This window comes from Otolemur garnettii, unplaced genomic scaffold (genome assembly GCF_000181295.1).
Source record: "Otolemur garnettii isolate 467f Iridium unplaced genomic scaffold, OtoGar3 scaffold00032, whole genome shotgun sequence".
In the NCBI taxonomy this organism is placed as follows: domain Eukaryota; kingdom Metazoa; phylum Chordata; class Mammalia; order Primates; family Galagidae; genus Otolemur; species Otolemur garnettii.
Window position 1 is genome coordinate 439,634 of NW_003852427.1, and position 12,842 is coordinate 452,475.

Consider the following 12,842-nt stretch of genomic DNA (forward strand, 5'->3'; position numbering starts at 1 on the left):
CATTAAGTTTTTTGCTTCCTCTCTTTCCATTCTCTTACAGAAGGCTTCCAGCACTATAAATTTCCCTCTTAGGACTGTCTTTTCAGTATCCCAGAGGTTCTTATAATTTGTATCTTCATTATAATTCTGTTCTAAAAACTTGGTAATTTCCTTTCGAATCTCATCTTTGACCCAGCCATCTTTCAGCATAAGGTTATTTAGCTTCCATGTCTTTGTATGAGTATGCAGATTCCTGTTATTGGTGAGTTCAACTTTTATTCCATGATGATCTGAGGAAAGGCAAGGAATAATTTCTATTCTTTTAAATTTGCTGAGGTTAGCCTTGTGACCTAAGATGTGATCAATTTTAGAGGATGTTCCATGGGCTGATGAGGAGAATGTGTATTTAATTTTGTTAGGATGAAATGTTCTGTAGATGTCTATTAAATTCAATTGTTGTATGGTGAAGTTTAAGTCCAAAATTTCTTTGCTTAGTCTCTTCTTTGAGGATCTATCCAACACTGCCAAAGAGGTGTTAAAATCTCTGACTGTTATGGTGCTGGAAGATATCAAATTGTTCATGTCTGTTAGGGTCTTGCTTATAAATTGAGGAGCATTTTGGTTGGACACATAAATGTTAATAATTGATATCTCATCATATTGAGTGTTTCCCTTAACAAATATGAAGTAACCATGTTTTCTTTCCTTACTTTTGTTGGTTTAAAGCCTAAATTATTTGCAAATAAAATTGCAACCCCTACTTTTTTCTGTTTTCAGTTTTCCTGGATTATAGGTGTCCATCCCTTCACCCTGAGTCTATATTTATCCTTTAAGATAAGATGAGATTCTTGTATGCATCAGATATCTGGCCTGAGTTTTTATATCCAGTAAGCCAACCTGTGCCTCCTTAACAGACAGTTTAAGTCATTCACAATAATTGAGAGTATTGATAAACCCGGTAGTATTTTGGGTGTCAAATTTTTCAAAAGACCAGTGGACGTTTTTAATCCTATCATCACTGTGGAAGTTGGGTTTTGATCAATAATTTCTGAGTGAGTTTACTTTGGTGGGAAAGCATTGTGGTGATTATTAGAGGCTGGGTCTGAGAATATCTTGAAGAGCTGGTTTAGGTTATGGCAAATTTCTTCAACATGTCAATATCATTAAAGTATTTGACTTCTCCATCATGAGTGAAACTCAGTTTAGCTGGATATGGGATCCTGGGCTGAAAGTTGTTTTGTTGTAGGAGATTGAAGGTCAATGACCATCCTCTTCTGCTTGAAAAGTTTCAACAGAAAGGTCTGCAGTCATTCTAATATTCTTCCCATGGAAGAATCCTTCCCATCACAGGTTATGATTTTCTTACATCTGGGTGCTTGCAGGATTTTCTCTTTCATATTAACTTTGGCAAAGTTAATTACAATGTGTCAGGCGATTCTTTATTTGGAGTGAGTCATGCTGGGGTTCTGAAACTGTCTGCTATCTGAATTTCAGTATCCCTTGCTATGTTTGGAAAGTTTTCCTTAAAAATCTCTTGGAGTAGAACATCTGTACCATTCAGATCATTCTCATCACCTTCAGGAATTCCAATAAGGCGAATGTTTGCTTTTTTGGAGTGGTGCCACAACTCTCTCAGGGAATGATCTATCTTTGCTCTCCATTTCTCTTCATTTTTGAGCATTTGGGAATGTTCAAAAGCTTTGTCTTCAATGTCCAAGATACTTTCTTCTGCCTGCTCCATCCTATTACTGAGGAATTCTACTGTAGTTCTCAGGTCTTTGAGGAATGCAAATTCTTGCCTCAATTTGTCGAAATTTTTGGTGATTTTAACTTTGAATTCATTAAATTCTTGAGGAGTAATTTTGAATTACTCCTGGAACTTCTAATGCCAATTTTACTTCAATTCTCTTAATCTTATTTGCTATCCAAATTCTGAATTCAATTTCTGACCTCTCAGCCATTTGTTTATGAATAGGATCTTCTGTTACATCTCCTTTGTCATAACTTGGGGGAGATGATCTACTCTTGTTATTCAGGTTGCCTGAGTTTTTCCACTGATTCTGCCCCATGGTTCTTTTTCACCATTTGTTTAGAGAAGCTGGTAAGGTGGAATTAAATTGAGGTCTCCTGGAGATATAATTGATCAATCCTTTACCAGAGTGCTGGGACTGGTGACTGCAGCTTTTCCCCTACGGATTTACCAATGAGCTTCCAATAGACCCCTATGGCTTTTCTCCTATGGCTTTACCAATGAGCTGCCAGTGGTCCCATTCAGTACTACAGCCTGAGACTCTGGAGACCCACTTGGTATGATGGGGCTAGGTGGGTCTGTCTTGTATTTAGCTAGACTCTGACCAATTCTAGTGGATCAGGGACTTTAGGTTAAAATTTCAGCTGTGGAGGAATACAAGCAATTAAGACACCCTCCTCTCACTGGCAGAGGAGAATCAGACCCTCTACAACACAACCAGAGTATAACCTTGGAGAGTCCCTAGGTGATCAGCCCAGATCAAGAGTTCCAAACCAGTTGTCCCAGTCAGCACAAACACAGATAAGTGGGAGAGTTCAAAAGGTCTCCAGCAACTAGACAGCAGGGGTCCACTGGCAGCTCAAGTCTGGTCTGTGGAGTCAGAAAGGCCTGCCCAGCAAAAGAATTATTCCAGGGGGGCCTCTTTTCCCATTTTGCATCACCATCACCCCCAGTCACTGGTTACCCTGCAGGGCTGCAGCCCAGCTCTCTCTAATATTCAAGTACACCAGGGATTTGCACCTAAGACAAAGAGGTGACAATGCCTCCCAGACTGGGCTGTCTCACTGTGCGAACTGCAGGCAAGACTAGTTCAGACTTGATTCCCTCGGATGATCATTGGAAACTGGAAAGTGTTCCACCTGCATCTGTACCCAGCCAGGGGTTACCGTGGAGGAGTGTGGTTCTCTCCCTCAGAGACCATACCTCTGCCTTGGCCACACTCCACCTCTGGAACCCCTGCAGATCAGGTCAGGTTCCCTCCATCTTCCACAGAATTGGGGAGGTGTCTCTCCCAAATTTGATCCCAGTAGAGAGCTGCCACTATTGGGGGTGGTACCACTAGTCTGGGGTACTGCTATGTGCAGGTCACAGGAGCTGAGCAGGGAGCTGGAGGACGTTGCCGCCAGCTATGTGGGTCACAGAGCCAAGCCAGGAGCCAGAGGGCGGAGCAGCTGGCCTCAGGCCTCAGGCTACACAGGTGGCAGAACCCAGGCGGGGAGCCCAGGAGTTGGTGGGCAGTGCCCTGCAGGTAGTGGGTGGGGTGCAGAAGTGGGTGGGGTGCCAGGGGCACCACTGTGGTCCCTGGTGGTTGATGGCATGGGTCCTGTGCTATGCTCATTCCAACATGGGGCAAGTCTCTCTTCCCTTGTGACTCCTTGCCTCTATTAAAGTTATAGTTTCAGTGCAACTGCCCCATAGCCCATTAGATGCCCTGCCCTAGCAAAAATCTCCCAGAAACTCCAGATTCTGCAGAGGGTAGTCTTCCAGAGTGCCAGGAGAGGGAGGAAGGGTGGATTGGGAGTTCAGGAAGGTAGGGAGAATATTAATTCAACTTTTGACCCAGGCAAGAGACTACCTGGGTTTGCAGTGGTATCTCTCTGTGTAGGGATTCCTCAGCCTTCAGTTGTTCTCTCCCCTTTGGTGAAACAAAAGTCCTCCTTTCAGTACTCACCTCAAGCCATTCTCATGGCAGGGTAGGGGTAGGGGGAAGGATTCCTGTCTTCTTTGGGATGGGTTTTGTACCTGATATTTGTTTCCTTGGAGTCCCAGCTTGCCTCAGCAGAGGTGATGCAAGCCTATCAATCTTCTCTCTCAGCTTAGCTCCCCATCTTCCACTTTAGTGGGTTAGTTTTGGTCATTATTTCTCCCTCTGGATGGGAGCCTCTGCACTGGCTTCAGTCAGCCATCTTGCCTCCACCTGGCTCTTTTTCATTTTTAATTGAGCTTATTAGAGTTCTTACTTTTTTCTTTCTGGTTAATCTGGCCAAAAGCTTATCATTTTATCTTTTCAAATAACAAATTTTTGCTTTATTATCTTTTGTATGGTTCTTTTGTTCTCAATTTGGTTATTTTCTTCTGCTAGGTTTGAAATTGGTTCACTCTTCCTTTTCCAGTTCCTTGAGATAATACACTGGATTGTTGATTCATAGTATTTCTGTCTTTTGGATGTGGTCACTTAATGCTGTGAGTTTTCCTCTCAGGGTTACTTTTGCAGTATCCCACAGATCAATAACTTGTAGCCATATTGTCATTTAATTCAAAGAATCTTATTTGAATTTTTACCTCCTCCTTGACCCAATATCATTCAATAATAGGTTGTTTAGCTTCCATTACTTTGTGTAGAGGTGAGTGTTTCTGTTGGAGTTGTTTTCTTATTTTATTCCACTGTGATCTGAGAAGATACCTGATGTAATTTCTATTTTTAAATACTTGCTTAAGACATGTTTTATGGCTTAGGATATGAATGATCTTGGAGAATAACCCATGAGTTATTAGAAGTAAGTATATTCAGTAGTTTTGGGTAGAGTGTTCTGTAAATGTCTGTTAGGCTCATTTCTTCTGGAATCATGTTTAAGTCCATTATTTCTTTGTTTATTTTCTGCTTGGAGGATCTGTCCAGTTCTGGCAGTGGGGTGTTGAAGTACCCAGATATTAAGATGCTGTTGTTATCATTTTGTTTAGGTCAAGCAGGATTTGCTTTATAAATCTGGGTGCACCTATGTTGGGTGCATGACTACAGTAGAATCTCTGTAAGTTGACCCACCAAGGGACTATAACAAATTAGTTAACATATGGAAATGGTCAACATAAGGAACTAGGCATACTGTACTGATACATGTGGGGCACGTCCAATCTATGAAAATTAGATCAACTTAAGGAGATGGTCAACTATGGAGGTTCTAATGTATTTAGGATTGTTATGTCTTCTTATTGAAGTTTTCCCTCACCAATATTTTTATCCTTCATTCCCTTTGTTGATTTGCAGTCTATTTTATCCTGCATTCCCTTTGTTGATTTGAAGTCTATTTTATCTGGTATGAAAATGGCTACACCAGCTTTTTGTGGTTTCCCTTTCTGTGGAATATTATTTTCTATCCCTTTACCTTGAGTCTAAATGTGTCTTTATAGATTTGATGCATTTCCTGGAGATAGCAGATACTTGCCTATAATTTTTATATATTCAGCCAGCCTATGTCACTTCAGTGGGGAATTTAAACCTTTGACATTTAATGAGAGAATTGAGAAGTGCAGTAGATTTCCATGTGGTAGAACTCTACTGCTTAATATTATCTCTTGGGTCATTGTGATATCTAGGCTTTGCCCTTTAGGTTCTGGATAGTTTTACACCAGTAGAAGTATATTGTATTAATCCATGTTTAATGCAAATCTGAGTACTTCCAGGAGGGCAGGTCTAATTCTAACAAATTTTCTCTGTTTGCTCATCAGGAAAAGATTTAATTTTTCCACCAAATGTAAAACAAAGTTTTGCAGGATACTAAATTCTAGGCTGTCATTTGTTCCATTTAACACTGAACATAGAGGTCCACTTCTTGCTTGTAAGGTTTCTACCCAGAAGTCTGCTATTATCCTGATAAATTTTCTTTTGTTAAGTCACTTGTTGCTTGCCTCTCCCTGCTTGGAGAATTTTCTCTTTCATTGTGACTTTGGCCAGGTTAATTACTATGTGTCTTGTAGACATTCTGTTTCCCATTAAAGTTTGATGACAATTCTGTATCTGGATGTCTAAAATATTTTGGAAATTTTCTCCAATAATGTCTTCAAATAGAGTTTTCATGCCTTTAAACTCTCTCTTCTTCTGAGAGAAACCTATAATTCATATGTTCATATACTCCTCACAGTTTCTGATCTCTTTAGGAGATTGCTTTGCTTTTTTTCTCTTCTTTTCTGCCTTTTTAACCGACTGGGTTAGCCCTGCAAGCCTTGTCATCAAGCTCTGAGATTCGTTCTTCTCCATGGTTTAATCTGTTCTTGAAATTTTCTGCTATGTTTTTTGAAAATCTCTTAATGACTCATTTATTTACACTCCATCATATCTTTCCTAATATTCTCCAGTTCTTTGGTGATTTTTTTCACTGATTTCCTAAAATATTTTTCAGACTTCTTTTTGCTTGTTTGCAACTTTCTCTTCAATTCCCTTCATCTTATTTGTTGTCCATATTCTGAATTCCATGTCTGTCATGTCCACAATTTCACTATAGTTAGGGTTCCCTGATGTAATTGATTTTTCATGTTGCCAGGGTTCTTTGGCTGGTTTTTTCTCATCTTTGGTTTTGGTCTTCAGCTCAGGACTACAAGTTTTAGATGAAATTAATAGCTTGTTGGAAATGCTCCTGTTTAATTCAAGTAAGGGGAGGTCACTAGATGGTGCTCTAGTAACAGCATTAATAGTAGCAGTTGGATGTCGGATTCATATGATCACCTACCTGTGTGCCTTTATTGTATCCAAGTCCCAGTGAACTGGTAGCTTGCAGGGAGGAGGTCTCTGACAGGGCTTTGGACTTTGGAGCAGATCTAGCACTGCTACAGTGGTGGAAGCTCTGAGGTGAAGACTTGGGAACCAGGTGCAGCACTGGAGACTTGGGGATGGTGTCTTTGGCCTGCCAAGGATTCTGGATGCTCAGAGACAGAGTGTGGAGCCCCAGAGGGAGAGTTTCAAAACTGCCATATGGTTCATCAATCCCACTTCTGGGTATATACCCAAAGAAGTTGAGATCATTGTGTCAAAGAGATGTGTACACTCCTATGTTCATTGCAGCATTATTCACAATAACCAAGTTGAGGAAACAACCTAAATCAGTGGATGGCTGTATTTTTAAAATGTGCTATATGCACAATGGAATACTATTCACTTTAAAAGAAATAGGAAATTGTGTCATTTGCAATTACATGAATGAACCTATGGGACATTCAGTTAAGTGAAATAAGCCAGGCAAAAATAGATAAATATAATACGATTTCATTTATTTGTGGAATATGAAAAAAATTGAACTCATAAAAGTAGAGAGTAGAATGGTGGTTACCAGAGGCTGGGAATAAGGAACAGGAGGAGTAGACAGGGAGAGGGGAGACATTAGTCGCTGGGTACAAAATGTTAGATAGGAAGCTTAAGTTTTCGTGTTCTATTGCACATCACAGTGACTATAGTGAATAATAACATACTATATATTTTAAAATATTGAAGAGGATTTTAATTGTTCTCACTACAAAGAAATGATAAATATTAGAAATGCTAATAACCCAATTTTATCATTTCACAATGTATACATGTATCAAAATATCACAATGTGCCAAATAAATATATACAATTAAAAAAAAAAAAAACAGAGGAGTCAAGTAGAAGCAGCTTTCACCAGAGGATCATGTCTAGAGGGAGCAGATATTGGACAAAAGTGGACTCGTTTAAGCCAAAGATGGGGAACTGAGAACAGAAAGAAAAAAAATGGTGCACATAATCTCTGCTGAGACAAGCTGCAAGTTGAAGAAAGCTGGAAGAGGAAAAAAGACAATAAAGACCTGGTACGAAGCCCACTGCCAAGAGGACAAGAGACCCTCTCCCAAGTGGGAGGTCCATCAAAGGCTCTCTGCAAGCAAGCAGGGAAAAAAGGACAATTCATATTACCCCACGGGAAAGAGCCACTAAACCCTGGTCTTCCTCCTCCAGAGAGGTTCCACCTCTGAGCCTAGGCATCATCCTGCCTGGCACAAAAGTGAACAAATATTTTTCAGTGTACAATCTGGCCTTATACAGTGCACAGAGGCAGTGACAGCCCAGTTCTGACTTTGATGGTGATCTTTCCTGATTTCCCACTTGGTAAAGTATCTCAAAATTGGAGATAAAAGGATCCAGTATACTCAGTAGTATTATGAAACCAATGTATAAACACTTACACACTAATACGAATGATTAAATACAAATAGTCTAGCAACAAGGAGGGGTGAGGAAGGAGAGGGAAGAGGAAGGGTGATTGGTGGGAGGAAGAAGAGCATTTGGTGGGAATCTCACCTAATATGCACAATATAAGGGCATATTTCAAAATAACTAAATTTTAAATGTCTTACCACAAAAAATAAGTGAGGTGATGGCTATGTTAATCAGTTTGATTTAAGCATTGCATATTGTATATCAAATCATCACAGTGTATCACATAAATGTATACAGTTATGATTTTAATTAAAAATTAATTAAGAAAAGAAAACTTAAAATCAATCAATGCAATATACCCTTAAATAATATAAAAGATTTTTTTTATTTCAGGCTCCTTTATTCCATGAATATTTACAGAACATCAACTATAGGCAAAACATTGATATAATCATTGAAGATAACATTAGGACAAATATATCAATTTTACGAGGAAACAAAAGCATTATCTACAAATCAATTATGAGATAAGTGTACTCATTACCACCACTACTAGTAAAGTTGAAGATCCTAGCTAATACAATTATGATAACTTAAAAATCCCAATGGTTTGTAAAAAAAATACAAATTTCCTTACTTTTGAGTTACCAAGTTACTTGCAAGTTACCAAAAACAATAGACAAATTCAGCAATGTAGCTAACTTCAAAATAACTATACAAAATCAATTATATTCCTATGTAAAAAAGAATTACAAAATAATATTAGAAAAAGAAAGATAGCATTAACCAAAATAGAAAGTACCTATCAATATAGCTTTAACAAGAGCTGTGCAATTTTTTTGAATACATAATCATTTACTACTTGTTTGTTACAGAATACACAAGACAAAATACAAATAGCAAACAAATTTTTTTCTTATTATGTTTTTACCAAAGTCTAAAAAAAAAGATGACTAATATATATAAATAAAAGTAAAAAATATTTTCTAAAAGAAAAAAGCAGATCACACCAAGACTTATAGACAGTAGAAATAGAAATACTTCAAAATCATTCTACTTAGTCTGGATACCCCTGATAATAAAATCAGAAAAAACATATTATTATAAAGGGGAAATTACAGACATATTTCACTGATGAATAAGGATGCAATATGATAAAGATATTGCCATGTTGAATTAAAAATTGATGTTTAATATACGTTCATCAAAATTAAATCCAGTTTGTATGAGAATTAGTCTTTTTTTTTTTTTTGGCCCACACTCCCTCGCTCCTTCTCTGATCTCCCCTCCTCACATGCCCCACCATGTCATTAATTGTCATTAATTGTCTTTATATCAAAGTCAAATACATAGGATTCTTACTTCTCCATTCCTGTGATGCTTCACTAAGAATAATGTGTTCCACCTCCATCCAGGTTATTACAAATGCTGTAAAATCTTCTTTTTTGATGGCTAAATAATACTCCATAGTGTACATATACCATAGCTTACCAATGCATTCCTGGGTTGAAGGACATTTAGGCTGTTTCCACATTTTAGTGATTGTAAATTGGGCTGCAATAAACAGCCTAGTATAAGTGTCTTTATAGTAAAAGGTTTTTTACAAAAAAATAATAAAAATAAATAAATAATAGAATAGAATATAAAAGATAAAACCACATGACCATCCCAATGAATGCTATTTCTGTCCATTTTGTTTTGCTATAGACGAATACCTGAGTCGAGGTAAGGTAAAAGGTGTATTTGGCTCATGATTCTGATATCTGTAATAGTTCAAGATTGGGCATCTGGTAAAGGCCTCAGGCTGTTTCTACTCATGGTAAAAAGTGAAGGGGAGAAAGTGTGTACAGAGATCATATGGCAAGAAAGGAAGCAAGAGAGAAGGGGTGGGAGGAGGTGCCAGGCTCGCTTTAACAACCATCTGTCATGGAAGCTAATAGAGGAAGAATTTATCCCAATAGAGGGCATCAATTTATTCATGAAGGATTCATGAGCTGAACACCTGAGGCCTATTAGGTTCTTCCTCCAACGTTGGAGTTCAAATTTCAACATGAGATCTCCAGAAGGCAGACTGTAAAAAAACTTTTTAAAATTTCAACATGATATTTGAAGGACACATGTATCTAAACCATAACAAATATAGAAAAGTCTTTTTTTTTTACTTCTTGAGATAAAGTCTCACTCTGTTACCCTGGGTAGAGTGGCATGGCATCATAACTCCCAGCAACCTCAAACTCTTAGACTTAAGTAATCATCTTGCCTTTGCCTCCCAAGTAGTTGGTCTACAGGCATGTGCCATTACACCTGGCTAGTTTTTCTATTTTTGGTAGAGATGGGGTCACACTCTTGCTCAAGCTGACCTGGAACTCTTGAGCTCAAGTAAGCCACCTACCTCAGCCTCCCACAGGGCTAAGATTATAGGTGTGAACTACCTGCAAAAAAAGGCTTTTTTTTTTAAACCACCAACTTTTTGTAATAAAACCACTCAACAAATAAGAAATGGGAGGGAACTTCTTCAATCTGATAAAGAGCATCTATGAAAAACCTACAGTTCCTTTCTGTGCTGCTCAGGGAGGGTTCACATGGTGTTTGGGATTCCCACCAAGTCTTAAAGAGAAACTTTCCCAATGTCCAGAGCCCTTGATGTTCTACAAATGAAGGAGGAGGATGTCCTCAAATTCTTTGCAGCAGGAACCCACTTAGGTGGCACCAACCTTGACTTCCAAATGGAATATTACCTCTACAAAAGGAAAACTGATGGCATCTACATCATAAATCTGAAGAGGACCTGGGACAGCCTGCTGTTGGCAGCTCATGCCATTGTTGCCATTGAAAACCCTGCTGATGTCAGTGTCATATCCTCAGGAATACTGGCCAGCAAGCCACTCCTATTACTGGCCACTTCACTCTAGGAACCTTCACTAACCAGATACAGGCAGCCTTCTGGACAAGGCAGCCTTGTCCTCTAGTGGTTACTGATCCCAGGGCTGACCATCAGCCTCTCACAGAGGCATCTTATGTTAACCTGCCTACCATTGCTCTATGTAGCACAGAGATTTTCCTCTGTGTTATGTGGACATCACCGTCCCATGCAACAACAAAAGAGCTCACTCAGTATATCTTATTTGGTGGATGGTGGACCAGGAAGTTCTCCACATGCATGGCACCATCTCCCATGAACACCCACAGGAGGTCATGCCTGATCTCTACTTCTACAGAGATCCTGAAGAGATTGAAAAGGAAGAGCAGGCTGCTGCTGAGAAGGCTGTGGCCAAGGAGGAATTTGGGGGTGAAGAGACTGCTCCAGCTCCTGAGTTTACTGCTTCTCAACCCAAGGTTGCAGACTGGTCAAAAGGCATGCAGGTGCCCTCTGTGCCTATTTAGCAGTTCCCCACTGAAGACTGGAGTGCCCAGCCCACCACTAAAGACTGGTCTGCAGCTCCCACTGTTCAGGCCACTGAGTGGGTAGGAACAACCACTAAGTGATCTTAAGTTTTTCTTCTGCAAGCTCTTAAACAAGATGTAAATAAGGTAGGTGGAAAATAAACATCAGTTTTTAAGAAAAAAGAAAAACCTACAACTAACATCATACTTAATAACAAAAGATTGAATGCTTTCCTCCTAAGATCAGGAACAAGAGCAAGATGTTTAGCCATTTCTGTTTGTTATATTGGAAGATCTAGCTGAGGCAGTTAGTAATGAAAAAGAAATAAAAAAGCATTCAAATTAGAAAGGAGAAGTAAAACTATCTCTTTTTACAGATGTACTGATTTTATATACAGAAAGTTCTAAGCCTAAAGCATCCACAATAAAAAATTTTCAACAGTAATAAACAAATTTAACAAGGCTGAAGGATACAAGATCAATATCCAAAACTCAATTATAGTTTCTATATACTAGCAATGAATGGTCCAAAAAATAAAATTCAGAAAATAATTCCATTCACAATAGCATCAAAATGAATAAAATAATTAGGGAAAGAAGTTAAAGAAAATCTAAATAAATGGAAAGCCACCATATTATTGGAGTGGAAGACTTAGTATTGTTAAGATGGTAATACTTCTCAAATTGATCTATACATTTGATACGAGACCTATCAAAATTCCAGCCATGTTTTTGTAAAGATTGATCCTTCAATTCACATGGAAATGTAAGGTTCTCTGGGTTGGGCACAGTGGCTCATGCCTATAATCCTAGCACTCTGGGAGGACGAGGCAGGTGGATTGCCTGAGCTCACTGGTTCAAGACTAGCCTGAGCAAGAGCGAGACCCTGTCTCTAAAAAAATAGTGAGGCATTGTGTTGGGTGCCTGCAGTCCCAACTACTTGAGAGGCCGAGGCAAGAGAATTGCTTGAGCCCAAGAGTTTGAGATTGCTGTGAACTGAGAGTGACAAAGTGAGACTCTGTCTTAAAAAACAAAAAAGAAATGTAAGGGTCTCAGAATAGCCAAAACAATCTTGAAAAAGAACAAAATTGAAGGAGTAACTGAAGAGATCAGCACCCCAGGCTCAGATGCGGCAGTTCAGCTTTAAGTGCTCCTCAAGGAGAATGGCTCTGAGAAGGAATTCCTTTCTTTAGAGCTCTAGGGAACAATAACAAGAAGTAACCCTTATCAATTTCAAAAGTTATTACAAAGTAACAGTATTTGAGATTTGTGCTGACAAAGATAGACAGATAGATTGATTAAATTGAATTGAGAGTCCAAAAATAAGCCCTTGTTTGTACGTATGGTAAGTTGGTTTTTGATAATGGTGCCAAGACAATTCAGTAAAGAAAGAAGTGTCTTTTTAACAAATGGTTCTGGGACTTTTATATCCACGTGCAAAAGAATGAAATTGCATTTCTACCTCACACAGTATACAAAATTAACTGGAAATGGATCATAGACCTAAATGTAAGAGCTAAAATTATAAAACTCTGGCTCGGCGCCTGTGGCTCAAGCGGCTAAGGC

General features: G+C 38.8%; 1 protein-coding gene and 1 pseudogene across 1 annotated transcript in view; both read left to right on the forward strand.

Annotated features, from left to right (window-relative positions):
- The window catches only part of DOCK3 (dedicator of cytokinesis 3), a 492,344-nt gene that overhangs the window by 397,025 nt on the left and 82,477 nt on the right, over positions 1–12,842 (forward strand). The window lies entirely within an intron of this gene.
- Positions 10,520–11,378, forward strand: LOC100965719 (annotated as a pseudogene).